Source organism: Camelus ferus, chromosome 24, assembly GCF_009834535.1.
Source record: "Camelus ferus isolate YT-003-E chromosome 24, BCGSAC_Cfer_1.0, whole genome shotgun sequence".
NCBI classification, from domain to species: domain Eukaryota; kingdom Metazoa; phylum Chordata; class Mammalia; order Artiodactyla; family Camelidae; genus Camelus; species Camelus ferus.
This window is the reverse complement of record NC_045719.1, coordinates 3064538-3077268: the sequence shown is the minus strand read 5'-3', so window position 1 is coordinate 3077268 and position 12731 is coordinate 3064538. Positions and strand designations below refer to the sequence as shown.

General features: G+C 41.6%; 1 protein-coding gene across 3 annotated transcripts in view; it reads left to right on the top strand.

Annotated features, from left to right (window-relative positions):
• The window catches only part of PTPRM (protein tyrosine phosphatase receptor type M), a 604888-nt gene that overhangs the window by 310289 nt on the left and 281868 nt on the right, over window positions 1-12731 (top strand). The gene's annotated exons all lie outside the window — the stretch shown is intronic.

Here is a 12731-nt window from a genome sequence, read left to right as displayed (position 1 = left end):
TGGGACGGGGGTCCAGGAGGACGGGTGGGAGCCGAAGTCCACCCATCAGCCACGGCCCTTCCCCGTGGGGCACACGTCTCTGTCCAGAAGGAGGGAAGCCAGGCCCTGTGGGTAAACGTGGATGTCGATGTAAACAGTGTGCTCGGGGTATTCAGGTGTATGGGGACTGGCTGCTTCTAAGACCACGAGAACGTTCAGAAAGCACTGTGAAAGTGCTAGTTAAGTGGCCGGATACTTACCTTGTGTAGACTTCCGTCTCTTTTAGGTTAGGAAATGCAGTCACCCGACTCCCCTCCCTCAGTTCCTCCACCTCTGATGGGGGAATGCTGCTCGTTCACGGACAACAGGGACCAGTGGAAATGGCCACACACTCATTTGGGGGAAGAAATCCATTTGTGCTTCTGGAAGGTTCTCTGCAGTTTCAAAATCACCAAACTGTAGGAGTTATGACTCTCTATTTATAGAGATCATACCTCTTAGCGTTAAAAGCTTAGGCCTTTCGAGAGAAAAGTACGAATATGTGTTTTACGTGCAGAGTTCTTTTCCATCCATTAGTGGAAATTATATCTAAACATACCATCTCGATATTCAAGACTTCATCTTAAACAACAAATTCAAGTTAAAAATGAAAAAAAAACCCTCAAGTTTCGCATCATTCTAGTTTTCTTCTTTAATGTAGGCAATGTAAGAAGAATGAGGTTTTATTTTTATGTAGATTAATTGGATTCTGAGGAAATTCAGAAATTCTTTTCCTGTTAGAATACAAGAAATTAAGATTGGGTCAATTTTTGAAAAACTACCTATCACCAGGATTTTAGCTAATCAGACTTGTAACTTTACATGCATAGATGTGTGTATTTTTTATTTAGAAAACCTGTGTTAAGCCAAGGATTCAGCTATTAATGATAAGTAGGCAACCTTTTGACTATAAGTTTTATTTTTCGTATTTTGTCATTTCAAAGATTTTTTGTTTTTAAAGAAGCGATGTTTTCCTGGATTAGTGAATTATTTAAAAAAGTAAAAACATCTTTTCTGCCTACATTTCTTTTTCTTTCTCGAAGAAGGCAAACATTTGTATACCCACACACTTAAGGAAAAAAGAGCAAGTGTTACAAGATAATTAGAACTGTAGGATAATTGCCTTTTATGGGTGCATAATGCTTCAGTTGTTTCCTGCTAAATGAAATGTAAAAGTATATATTAGACTAAAGAATAATGCACAAAGTAGATCTCAACACAAGGGAAATTGTGTTTTGTTTGGAAATGTGTAGATAGGTCTAAATTAAGAATACATGAAGAAGCTGTGTCTACACACATATGTATGTACGTACATACCTGTGTGAGAGATCTCACACACACACACCAAGGACACTGAAACAAGTCTGCCCCCAATGTCAGAAATTCCTCGTGAAAAACAAATGGGATTTATCCCCTGTAACAGTGGATCCTTTCTGCTGCGTTCCAACGATGTGTTGCTGAGAATCCAGAGGAGTTTGTCAATTATGGAACTGTTGTTCTCGGTCCAGTGGTGACCTGGTGCCGCCGAGAAAAGGGCTTCTCTCATCCCTGCCCCTCACTTTCCACGTCTGGGAGTGTTGTTTGAGCTCATCAGCAGAACTTATCCTTGGGTGCCTCACCGAATTTCAGAAACAGTCCCTTTCAACGCATCCGCATTTGTGCTTGTAGCTTCGGAAGCTGCCTACCACTGACTCAGTTGTAGCAGGAAAGGGCACATTTCTACACGACAGATCCAGGGCTCTGGCTCTGCCCGGCACGCACGTAGCCCTCGCTGAGGAACAGGCTTAGGACAAAACGAACAGTGGCGGCTCAGAGTAGTTCTGCAGGTAGGGTTGTTATTACTATTATTATTTTAAAGAGGACAGAGAATAAATATGCTTCTCAAACTTCTGGGTGGATTTTTGGTATTCAGTGAAGGCATCTTCTTACGTAAAGCTGTTTATCCTCAATTCAGAATATGAAACACAGCCTCAAATTCAACAAAGAAATGTCCCTGGCCCTTTCAATCACACACGGGGACTGAGTCCCTGGCCTTCTAACAGCTGTAATGGACAACCTCCCATACTTGGGTAGTTAACTTGTCTTGGTGTGATCGTCCTCCAGTTAATTTAGAGCGAACCCTTTCTGTGGGATCTGCAACAAAAATGTTTAAATACTTCAGTGTCAGAGAAGGAAATGATCTCTATACAGGTGCCCCCAAGTTTTGAAGGAGGGTCACTACTAATTATCTTTGAGATAAGTGTAGAATTGAGCATTTATCATTTGAAAGAGTTTTAAATTGGAATTATAATAGAAAATGCCACACACCCCCCAAAAAAACCACACCATTTTTAGGTGCCTAGAGATAGGAAAATCAGAATTTATCAGAGTGAACCCTGGAATGAATACTGGAGTTAGTTGGAAAACCTTCTGAGGTGGATGAGTCCTCAAGGTTTAATCCAGTAACGAAAGATAGTGCCCAAAACATCTCCTGAGAAGCATGGGCTGTTAGCTGGGTGCCATTGTGTGTGTGTGTGTGTGTGTGTGTGTGTGTGAGTGTGTGTGTGTGTGCAAATGCTGCAGTGAAATCTGGGAGTAAACTTGGGATGGTGCTGAAATGTTGTTAGCAGGAGAAGAAGTAATTGATGGAGGGGTGGATGGGTAGACAGGGAATGAGAACTGGGACTCTGATGGCTGATCAGAGGGGAAGGCAGACCGTTAGGGGTTGCCTTGAGTGCTGGATGTAAACACCCTAATTGGTCTCACTTTAAAAAAAATCTTAAGAAAAATATCCGAGGATTGTCAGTTTCTTCCACAAGAACCTTCTTTCTGGTGCATCCACAGATTCCGATTTCTGCATTTCTTGGGTACAGGACAGAACAGAAACTAAACGTGTGGGTACAGAAACCAGAGGACAAGGAGAGAGTTGACAGCAAGGTCACTGAGACCAACGGCCTATGATTCATGCAGCTGATGATACCACTGGACCGTTAGAAATGCGCACTCTTTTTTTTTCAATTTTTAAAAATTTAATTCTTATTTTTTATCAATATATTGTCAATTTACAATGTTAGTTTCATGAAAGGCGCACTCAGCTTTAAAAGAACATTTCTGTCCCTGCAGATGACCTGAAGGCGACCGTACACACACAGAGCGTGAGTGAGGGTTCAGGTGATGAGCCCTCATTCCCTGCCCTCTGTGCTGCGGCTCATGCGTGGGTAGATGCGGTTGCTTCTGTGGCCCCCAGGGTCACCGTGGTAGTTACACTGAAGTGTCGGGGTGTCCATTATACACACTGATACATTCATCTGTAAGGAATGTTCTAACTGCGTTCATCTATAAATTAGACACCAGTTGGGAAGTTCTACGTCCTGCTGATTTCTGCGAGTCTTCTCATTAAGCATGTTTTTAGTTGAAATGGATCAGATGTATTATTACAGAGACCACATAGTCACTATTTCAAGGTATGCAACACTTTACCCCTTAAAAATGACACACACGGAGGCATGCTACCCGATACTCATGCAGCAAAACACGAGGTACAAATGTTCAGTTATGCTTTGGGGTCAGGAAAGCAGCTTGCCAGCAGCAGGTGCCGTTGGTCCCTTTTACAGCAAGGTAGCTGGAGGGAGTGGTGTCAGTGGTCCGGGGTCACTGGGGCTCTGACTGCACCCAAGGATTTTAAAGCTCAAGGGTTCTCTGCTACATGTGCCAAACGGCCACGGCTCACCTATCTGAGAAACAAGGAGGGAGACATCCTAAGTGACGTACAGCGTGAACATATCCCAGCTGTCGAAGGGCGCACCACCCGAGCAAGGAAGGGCCAGTCAGTTATTAGGTAGCAAATGGGAAATGCTTGCTTCCTAGAGCTCCACTCAGATGCTCTAGGACCAGGAGGAGGCTGTGTTCTAGCAGATCGTGTGCAGCCCAGGCGGCCCTGAGGAGGTGGCCTGTCGATCCTTAAAGGAACAAATCCCAGGCTGAGAACCAGCATTCCTGGAGACCCAGAGGGGTTCACATCCTTGGGATTTTTATTTTAATTTTGAACCCTCCAAGGGAATCCGTTTGGTGAAATGGCTGTGTCGTCTGTTGAGAGCTCACCTTGCCATGTGTGTTTTCCTGGAATCATTTTTATTTTTGATAAGCAGCCACGTAGAAGATAGCTTTTTGGTCCAGATCCAACAAAAATAGTAACCTTGTTAGTAACCTTAGGGATTAGTGGGATACCTAGAGAATTTTTTTGTAATTGCGATTTGTGCGTTTGTTGAATGTTTGTAAAAGGAAGAAACAGTATCTTGAACCCGGCTGAGCAGACACGAGTTGTTTATGCCTGTTTTTTCTGCTCGCTCCTGCCACAGGGTGCTAGACTCATCCTCTAGGGAGAAGTAGACACCTGCCTCTGATGAAGAGGGAAGGAAACATTCATCAGGATGACTTCATTCTTTTTTAGAATTCTTTAAGGAAAGGAAAAATAATTAATCTACCATATTAGGGGATTGACTCCTTAAGGAGAGGGAAAAACAATCTTTGAGTGTAAATTGATGGATACATTCATTTTCCTGTCTCATGTACAATTGTGGTGGCATGTGAAAATAATTTATGTAATTAGAGAAGGAAATTGGATTTTCTTTCAAGCTTTATATATGGATGTGTGGTCTTAAGATTGAACATATACTGAATATTACGCTAGAAACTGAATGATGATTCGGAATGGTACAGTTGACGTTTGGTTTCATTAAAGATGAATAGTTGCCCAGCCTCGTATGTTTTGCCAGATCACAAAAAGCAAGATTTAGTGGCTGGGGCTGTGGGTTATGTATTGAGGTGGCAAGACTTCTAGTCCAAACTGCCACTCACTCATTGACGTCCCCGCTCACCGATGCTCACTTTAATTTTCCTGCCCATAATAACAGCAGTAATAACATCACAGCCAGGCGCCCAGATAAACGGTGACCATGAACAAGTAAGGTCTACTGCAGGCTTTAGGCTTCTTAGAAAAAGTGCTGGATGGAAACGCAGCAGAAAAGCCTCCTGGAGAGTGTCCCTGCTGCCCTCTCCGCGCATCACGGGAGGAGCATCTGTAAGCGCGCCCCTGTGGTCTAACCCTGCTTCTCAGAGGACTGGGGGTGGGGGGAAATGCAGTGCAAGGCAGTGTGGGTTGACCTGGGAGTGAGTGTGTCACTCTCTGTCCTTGTGACTTTGGACAGGTGCCCTGATTTGTCTGTTTCATCCTTCTCAGTGAGAGATAACACACGTAACTCAGGCGTGTAAGAATGGAATGAGCTGAGTCAATTCATCGTGATGTTCAGTGGCACGTACAGAAAACCCTACCTCGAGTTCCCTCTTGAGTTTTGGCCCGTGTAGAAGAATACTTTACAAGCGTCATCATCCTGTTGAGCTGACAAAATGGTGTGGTGGATGCAGGGTGCTTTGGTCATGTGTCTAGTAATTTCCCCGGCTCTCTGGTCCTCATTCCACACCGTTAAGCCATGCGGCACAGCACTGAGAAAGAAAACACCTTTATCCCCCTTCTCTTTCTCGGCCGTTGTTGATTATCATGGAGTTAAACAAGGAAGATTAGAGATCGTGCCTTATCTTTGAAAAACGGGCTTTGAAGTTCCTTATGTATTTAACATGAAGCCGGTGAGACTGTTCTCGTGAGTTAAATCCCTGCCACTCAGGGTGGATGAGAAAAGATCCTCCCAAGAAACCTGATTATTATTTAATAAGGGGGGCACTATCACTTTTTTACTAATAATCTGGGATAACAAGAAATAATGCTTGAAAAAATCTTAACAAGGAGAAGCCCTTGAGGGCGAGTTTTAATATTATAATGGATCATTTTAATTAACCATGGACACTCATTCTCATTAGCTCTTCTTCTTGACGTCTCGGTGGCACGGAGTATCTGAAGCATCTGTATTCATTACTCTCCACTTAATAAAGCCACACCTCACCCCGTCTTTTTTTTTTTTTTTTTTTTTTTTTTTTTTGGTGCATGTGACAGAGTCATCCCAATCCCCTGCACAGGTCACCATTCGTTTAATTTAAGTCATACTAGGGCGATTCTCACTAGGGGTTCACGTGTCTATAGGGCAGGAAGAAGGAGAGAACTGGGGCAGCGTCTTTCCAGGATGACTGTAAACTGTGCCTGGGAAGATAGCATATGTGGAATCTAAAAAAGAAAAAGATTCAGTGACGGTTACCCGAGGGGAAAAGGGGTGGACAGGGATAAATTGGGAGTTCAGAATTTGCAGATACACACTACTATACATAAAATAGATAAACAATAGGGTCCTATTGTATAGCACAGGGAACTATTGAAAAAAAAGTACAGTCGACATACGATGTTGTGTTGATTTCTGGTGTACAGCGTAGTGATTCAGTCATATGTAATAGATGTTCTTTTCCATTATAGGTTATTATAAGCTATTGAATATAGTTCCCTGTGCTAGACAGTAGGACCTTGTTATTTATCTATTTCATATATAGTAGTTTGTATCTGCTAATCCCGAACTCCTAATTTATCCCTCCTCCCAGCCTTTCCCCCTTGGTACCCGTAAGTTTGTTTCCTCTGTCTGTGAACCTGTTTCTGGTTTGTAAACAAGTTCATTTGTGTCATTTTTTTCAATTCCACATGTAAGTGATAGCATATGGTGTCTGTCTTTCTCTGTCTGACTCACTTCACTTAGTATAACAGTCATTAGGTCCATCCCTGTTGCTGTTGAATCTGACTCTTTAAGGGACCTTTAAAGATCACCATTTCACCTCAGCCACAGTCGCCTGTACCGAAAACCTAAAAGGTGTCCAGGCAGCACTGCTGAAGTGCACGGGTGGGGAGGAAGCACACACCTCATGTGGTTACTAAGACGTAGACAGACTGCAGCGCACTCCCACTGATCTGAAGCCCTTCTCTCTGGGGGCTCCTCCCAAGGCCCGTTCTTTCCCTCGGACGATACGAGATACGTAGTGTCCTTCAGCCTTTTGAGTGACCTTCAAATTGCTTAATATGTAAGAAGTCAGTGTCATTCACTTAAAGGTACCTAAGTGGTTAAGTTTACTGAGTGTTGTGTAAATGCTATGGAGGTAAAATATTTGGCAAACATTTGGAACAGAAACTGGACCAGCTTCTGAGGGGATGGGCCAGGACACGGGAGAAGCAGAGCTTTCTCATGGTGTTTCAGCCCCAGGGAGACCGGGTAGCCTCCATCCCACGTAGCCACCCTCTTGTTCAGTTACCCGCCATTGACAAAGTCCTTGACATAAGAATTAGAAGTCAGACCACGGACGTCCCACCCAGGAATGTGGGGTTTGCTGTGTGAGATGAGGGGAGCGCAGGGATCACAGGGTCATAAGTGACAGTGAGAGTCACTGATGGGACGAGCCAGGCCACCCCAGCTGGGGAGGAAGAGCCAGAAAAGCAAGGAGGGAACGGGCTGGATGGTCTGGGAGAAATGATAAACTGAAGACACCAAAGATCTTATCAAGTTTGAGTTCGGAGGGGACATGAGTTCCAGGTGATAGCAAAGACTTGCACGTTCTCAGGAGCACAACCGCCGAAATCATGTGCTAATAACGTGAGAGACCTGCAGGATCTTCTGACTGGTTTAGAAACAGACCACACATATCTTAAGATCTGTGTTTAACTTAAGAGAATAGTAGGTATAGTTTTTATTATAAGTAAAGCTGGCAGAAGTAAGTACGCATTCCTAATTTGACACAAAGAGTTTTTATTCTAAGAACCTACTAATTTTGTTTCTTTTAGTTCATCGCAGTAAATCTGTGTATAATTGAGTCGTTTTAGCACTTTCTGGTGCTTTTCTCAGAATTGAACTAAGCGATATGAGGGTAGTCTTAGAAAATTAAATGGAAAACTTGAGCGAGGATGGTGAGGATGGCTGGGGAACTCTGGAGCTGGACCGCTGGGGTCAGGCAGACAGGGAGAGAGGGGCTAGGCTGCAACCATTTTTGAGACGGTAGTTATTTTCAAGGAAAGGAAAATATTTTAAATATAATAATATGAGCTGGAATTGAACATCTAAAAATTACGGATAGTATACAAAGTGAATCATTGATAATTAATGATTTGCTAATTGATAATGATACATTATTAGAATACACACACCTATGTACACATCTCCTACAAGTGAACCGTTTTCTGACTTTGGGCTTTTCCTGTTTTTAGTGAAGGCATTATTCTAATACATGTTTTAATCAACAGAATGAGAGCTCAGTGGGGAATAACATGAATTCTCTGCTTTACCATATCATGTACTTATTGGTCAGTGGGCTACGTACATGCCTTTGTGTTGGCAAGATGTGTTCATATTAAAATTTTAAAAAAGGTGGAAGATACTATACTTGCCCTTAGGAAATCTTGTATTGATTTGTATTTTATGAAGACAGAAATGATTTTTCAGATCTGGTAGATGAACTCCATTTTTTTTTTTTTTGCTGATTTCTTTGTTTATAACTTCTGCCTTCTTTTAGGTTTGAGGCTCTGTCTCATTCATTGGTTTAAACATCATTAATTGACTTTTCCTTCCATTTTGGTTAAAGATTTCAATTCCATATTTAGATGTCAGAATTCTGACAGCCACACCATGTGGTGGATCTCCGTCCAGGGCTCTGCTGTGACCCACTCTGAGGGGGTCATAGTTCTGGCTGTCATTCTTATCGTCCCTTGGCTTGTGGCTGTTTCTGCCAAAGGCTACGGTGATCTACAATATGGTGGCAGTTTTGTGGCTGGTAGACCAGGTAACCGTCTGTTTTGTCATCCAAACCGAGATACATTTGGCTAATAATAATTATGCCAGAACAGGCTTAATCCTGGGACCGTCCACTGCAACCTGCGACATAGGTCCTCTGCTTACAGGAAACCAGTTTTCTGTTCAAAGTCTTCAATTGTCCACATTTCAGCAAATCACTTTCTTAAGACAGCATTTCTCAAACCAGGGAACCCGTAACCTAGTTCACGTACAAAACGATGTGGTGGAAGTGGCACCTTCCTAACAGCAGTTCTGGTCAATGGGAAGTGTGACTGCTACTCTTTTACATTAAAGTATGTTTGCATGAAATAGGATCCAGAGTCTGCATATTTTAAGGTAAAATTTTTGAGTCTTCAAAGAAATACCATTTTTGCAGTAAGTTGCCTACTACAGCATACCCAGACCTCTCTATTCTCTCTCCTCCACTGTCAGTGGTACTTCTGTCTAAATGTTTGAAGAGAACTGACTTAAGTGACCTTTGAAGTGAATTTGGAAGATGAAAAAAACTGGTCAACTCTGTTCTGCAAACTTCTGGGCAGTCTTGTAGCTCCTGTAGCCTGTAACAGGCGTAAAGGTTATGACTGGAGGAATGGGAGGACCACCTTCCCTGTGTCTCTCTTGAAAATCTGTCTGATTTGGTACCACAAGAGGTTACTTGTTTTGTGTTAATCATTGCTATCTCCTGTAAGCTTCTGTAAAAGGTAAATACACTCCAATCCATCCACTTAACAAATGTGTTTGTGTGTTCCTTTGCTATGTGTGGAATCCATACAACATGGAGTATTATTTTACAGTCCCATAAACGTAAGAAATGAGTTATTTCAGTGGCTGGCACCAGCTTTAGGGAAGGGACTGTGTTCATTTTCATGCCTTGGTGTGACACAGAACTTAAGGCCGTGGGCTTTCAGGTGTCAAGGAAACAAGGTAGGTCACCCATCCCAAATCAAACAGGAGTCTGAGGATGGGAGGAGAGACGGGAGACAGGGGTGAGCTTCAGGGTGAAAAAAGGCCACAGGATCTCTTTTTCATACTTAGTTATCTAGCACATGGGTCTGTATAAAGTCCTTCCTGTTCGCTCCCCGTGTCCACGCCTGGACAGTCTCAAGAAGGTGCCCAAGAGGAAAGTTCTAGATCAGCGAAAGCTTTTTTTTTTTCTTAAAGTTAAAAACCATTCAGTTTTATTAACTGACATACATTTGGTTGAGAAATCGTCTAAATAAAGCCTTTCACAATTCACTGTACGATCCTAGATCAAAACACAGATGACGAGAATTCAGAAGCCTCTTGTTCTTCTTCTGTAATCATCTGAGAGTTGTGATTTCTATGGTTGACGAAACAGAGGCTAATTATCTGGTAAATGTGGCTGTACATTAGTTTTAGGGAGGGAGTAACTGATGCTTTTTTGAGTATCCATGACGATGTCTTTATTTCAGCCATGTCAACTGATATTTATGACTTCTGTTGCTTTATGAAGATACTTCAGGATTTTAATGAACTATCGTCTCCTTATCTTCAAAAGCATTGGCACAACTATTTAAAATTGAGAGTGAGCCTCTGTCTTACTTTAATGCAAAGAATGACTCCCTCAGCACTTAACTAATGATGATCTGTAGGAATGTTTCCAAGCCCTTGTGCACATGGAAACTGTCCCAGGATTCATCAGCAGGAGAAACTGACCCAGAGCTCAGAGCCAAAAGAAAGAGAAAATCTATTCCCACCTACTCAGAAATCCTTAGAGAAATTGCTAGAGACAGAGGCAGGTGCCTTGGGGTAAAGTTCAGGGTGAAAACAATTTCTTTGGCGTGACAGAGGCTAGGTATCTCAGCTCACCCCTGGGTACCAGTTCATGAGACATTTTTGCCTCCTGGATGGTTGATGCAGTCTGGGAATGGGGAGAAAGACTTAGAGACGGGAAAGCAGACGGTATCAGACACCAACATCTTCCCTGCCTCTTAGACACACCCAGGCCTGGAATCCTCTCCTGATGTGTGGCCGAACTCCAAGTTGGATAGTATGTAAGAATTGGAGTAATACTGGTGAGTATTGTATTGTGATAGATAAAAGAATATACCAAGTACAAAAAAATGAGGATCCCACATCATGCACAGTTTTGAGAATCTCAAGAGAAGTAAAGGGAGCAGTAATGGTAGTTATGTTTACTTAATTCCGTGCTAACTTCCTAATGCTTGCAGTATTCTTTAACCGGTATTTCAGTTGTCATAGTTCTAAATTGTGGTATACTGAAAATCAAAGTGTGTCATTTAAAAACATGACTTACATGGTCTTGGCTGAGTGTCTGGTGTTATAAGCCACTGAGGCTGGTGATATAAACAAACTATTTCCCCTGTCAGAGAATCTTTTTGAAAAATAGATACCAAATGCCCCCAATTATTGACACTTATTAGTGCACAAATAGATACTCACTGGTACTGACTTATATTCTGTGTTATGTCTGTGAAACAAATAGCCTTTGCCTGACTTTGATAATACCCAATTCTTCATCAAAAACCAAAATCTACGTCTAGCAGAACACCATAAAATATCATTAAATTTGATTAACTCTTGATCTATGCTGTTAAGGATTTGTCTTTCAGAATTTGAGTGACATATAGTTCAGTATTTTTATTATCTTAATATAAGTAAGTTAGATGGACAGTTACTTCATGTTTCTAGTTACATTCAGTTTTTGCTTAGAGAGCTAGCCTGGTAACTAGTTTCTGATATTCTGGAATGAGAAATGTATCCCTTCAGAAGACGGAAGCCCGGCAGGTCTGGCACATGAGAGTTCTTAGGACTTCACACGCCTCCGGAATATGTCTTGTATGGAGATGTGCACACTCGTGAGGTGATAACCTTCGTAAGTCGTTTTGAAATTCTGTTTATTCAGATCCAGCACATTTCTGCTAACATATTTCGAAGCCAAATATATACATATATAAACACGTTTGTTTATTATACATTAGAGACTTCCCACATAGCAAAAAAAATTTTTTTTAAAAAGTAAAGCAACATAAAACAGAAAGGACCTTAACCTGTGAAAGTTTGATTTTAAATGAGAAAGATAATTTCTGAATTAGTATGGAAGACTCTGCGAAGTAGGACCATGTGCAAAGTGACAGGTTTACTACAGTTTTAAGAGAACAATTGACTAGATCCAAGGACAAATCCCTGTATTTTTAAAAAATCGCAAATTAAAAAAAAAAGGAATTGTGGGGGTGGGGTGTAGCTCAGTGGTAGAGTGAGTGCTTAGTGTGCACGAGGTCCTGGGTTCAATCCCCAAGTACCACCACTAACACAGGGAACTATATTCAATATAATAACATATAATGGAAAAGAATCAGAAAATATATATGTATGTATATGTATAACAGAATTGCTTTGCTGTACACCTGAAACTAACATTGTAAATCAGTTACACTCAATAAAGAATACAGTTTTTAAAAAGTATGGAATAATGTGAAGACAACGTGAGATGATTCAGATGAAGCTCTCAAGATCTCAGTGCAGTCACTGGCACAGAGTAGTTCCTCAGTGTATAATTGTTGAATGATGAATGAGAATTAAATCTAGTAAGACTCCATATGTTTATATATAAAAGGATAAATTCTGTCATAACACTTCGCAAAAGACAAGACTTTTTACTCTTAACGTTAGAATAAATTACCTGCAAACTGCCCTTTCGTCCCTAAATTACAATATTGAATACTTGCATTTTCCAGTTTGGATCTGTTTTCTTTTCTTTTTTTTTTTTCTTCAAGACTGTGTGCTTTGTATGTACTTTGATTCTTTTCTTGGAAAACGGTGGGCTTTTCATCTGATCTTTGAGAAACTTAATCAAGCAGTTACTAAGTTTTTAGTTCCGTCTTCCCAGGTCCGTCCTAATTGGTGAGTTGTGGAGGCTGTTCAGTAGTAAACATTCTAGTTAGTGCACGTTGATCACACTCTTAAACCTTCACCCACTTGAAG